We start from the raw sequence: 2923 nt of genomic DNA on the forward strand, positions 1-2923 counted from the left end.
CATGGATTCTCCTCTAGACCCCTCAGAAGGAACACATCCTACTTGCACCTTGATTTTAGCCCATGAGACCCGAGTCAAACTTCTGACCTATGGAACTGTAAGATAATACATTTGTGTTGCTTTAAGCTACTAAGTTTGAGGCCATTTGTTATAGCAGCAATAGTCAACTAATATGATATGTTTATTCCCCAGTGTTTATCTCTACAGAGCACTGGGGTCTCATACTCAGGACATAAGCCAGTTTCACTGACTAGCCTGGAAAGGACACCTGACACACGGACTCTGCAGACGCCTGATCATGTTGCACCACGTTTTCTCAAAGCCACTGAACGTCAGAAGTCCTCTTGACAATCAAGCCACCCAGTTATCTTCGGAAGATCCAAGCATGGGTCGTGTTTCAAATGGATGTGAAATAAGTTGTTTGGAATAAAAGCAATTTAATCGCTCATGCCATGCACAAGCCTTCCACAGGATTCACCGACCTTTTACACGGTGAGAACGCGTTGTTGCCACTTACTGGGGATTTTTCTTTTTACTTTAAAAACTGACCAGATGCAATGTCTATTTCATTGAGGGTGGAGAAGACTAGTAAAATTAATACACAAAACCTCTTTTAGCATAACTTAACAAAATAAATTTCTAGTCTACAGCTGTGCCACCCTGAACAAGGCCAATCCCATCTAACCTTGGAAGCTAAGCAGGGTCGGGCCTGGTTAGTACCTGGATGGGAGACCACCTAGGAAGACCAGGTGCTGTAGGCGTAAAAAGTAAAAAATAAAGGATTGTAAGCTGACAAGGTCCTTGCAATCTGTGAGGTCAACCAAAGGTTGCCTCGCCTAAAAATATTTTTAAAAAAGAAAAGAAAAGAAATTTCCAGGAGAAAACTGATCAATAATTGCTCATATCTTTTCAAATTAGTGTTTTGTATTTCTTCAAATAAATACCCAGAAGTGGGATTGCTGGGTCATACGGTAGTTCTCTTTTTAAAAATTCAAAAAGATATACATATCCCTGTGTTCGCTGTAGCATCATTTACAATAGCCAAGATATGGAAGCAACCTGTGGAAGTGTCCATCGAAAGATGACTAGATAAAGAAGATATGGTACCTATATGCAATGGAATATTACTCGACCATAAAAAGAATAAAATCCTCTCATTTGCAACGACATGGATGGACCTAGGGGGTATTACGCTAAGTAAAATAAGTCAGACAGAGAAAGACAAATATCATATGATTAAACTTATATGTGGAATCTAAAAAACAAAATGAACAAACATAACAGAAACAAAGTCACAGACACAGAGAACGAACTGATGGTCGCCAGATGGGAGGGTGGTTGATGGGCTGGGTGAAAACGGGGAAGGGATTGAGAAGGACAAATTGGCAGTTACGAAACAGTCACGAAGATGGAAAGGGCAGCATAGGGAATGTAGTCGATAATGTTGTAATAACTACGTATGGTGTCAGGGCGGTACTAGACTTATCGGGGCGATCGCTTTGTAAATTATATAGATGTCTAACCACTATGTTGTACGCCCGAAACTAATATTATTGACTGCCAACTCTAATTGAAAAAAATTTTAATTAAAAAAAGTAACTGATCGTATCAATCGTATTAACCATTTGAAGGAAAGAGTAAATAAGTACAAAAGACTGGCTGAGAATACAAGTAAATTCCTCTCCATCCTCATAGCTACGTGACACTTGTATCACATCAAATGCCGGACATGAACTTTCACTAATATCATTTAACTTTAAAGAAATATGGGCAAGAATCTTTTCTGAGGCATCATCACTTTATTCTAATGCCCTCAAATAAACGGTTAGACTTCTCAGAGGATGATCACAGGCAGCTCCCATATTTGAATCGGATGTTTGGAGAAAAGTAGAAAATAAAAACGTGCAGTTATTTTTTTATTGCTTAATGATCATCCCTACTTTTAACAATAAGTGTTAGTCCTGCTTATTTTCAAAAACAGCTACATCCAGACTTAACAGAGAACTTGCACCAGAAGTTATTCTATATGCGGGTCTATGTTCATCACTTTTTCACTTATTTATTGCACAAAAGACTGTCTTTTATTAGCAATTGTGAAGCTGAACCACAGTGCATTAATTTTATAAATGAGATGTCGGTGTAACTATCACAAAAGGTTCAGAGGGAGACCGAAAAGTGTGGCATCATCATGGTGACCTGCTGAGATGGTGAGCATCCCAGGGGCAATGGACCACAGGAAAGCCATTAGAAAGCTCTTCTCTGGGGACCTGTTGTTGTTTACTCAACCACTTAAGGAAGGATCAGGGCCACAAAGTCAAGGAAGCAATCACTCTTCTCTGACTATTACAGAGAATGAAAGGGAGTCTCTGGGCTCTTTTACAACCATTTGTGCAGACGTGACCTCGGGGAAGGTTCCCCACCTCTGACTGGAAAATCACTTTAGCAAGAAAGAAAAGGTTTCACAAAATGCCGAGGGGTACAATCGTTCATTATTAGCTTGTTTGCTCACCCATTTTAAGTTCCCATAGATTTGTGTTTCATCTATTTGGACAGAGATGAGGATGTCATTTAGGGGTTTGGAGAGGAGTAGCCCCAAGAATGGAGATGAGAACAGAGGGGGACAGGACACCTTCGCAGAAAAGAATGTCGCAGCAATAAGACCGTCTTACGAAGACCTGTCATTCCTTGTTTGTTTGCATTTACCATACAGAAGAAAAGAAACAAATTTTTAAGGGAGATAACTAAAAGAACAGATATTTGTTAGAATCCACATTAAAACTAACTTGTAAGAGATGATAAAACTGTGAGAAAAGACTTTTCTATCAACTCCGAGAATTTGCTTTGTTGCTGCTACTTCTGTGCTTTTAACTTTGAGATTCACTGTCCTGAGTAGGCGTCTATTTCTTTCCTATACACTTTATAA

General features: G+C 39.3%; 1 pseudogene; it reads left to right on the top strand.

Moving 5' to 3' along the window:
• Window positions 1–642: 642 nt before the first annotated feature.
• LOC120617873 (uncharacterized) lies at window positions 643–761 on the top strand (annotated as a pseudogene).
• Window positions 762–2923: the final 2162 nt, after the last annotated feature.

This window comes from Pteropus medius, unplaced genomic scaffold, assembly GCF_902729225.1.
Source record: "Pteropus medius unplaced genomic scaffold, Ma_sr-lr_union100, whole genome shotgun sequence".
NCBI classification, from domain to species: Eukaryota; Metazoa; Chordata; class Mammalia; order Chiroptera; family Pteropodidae; genus Pteropus; species Pteropus medius.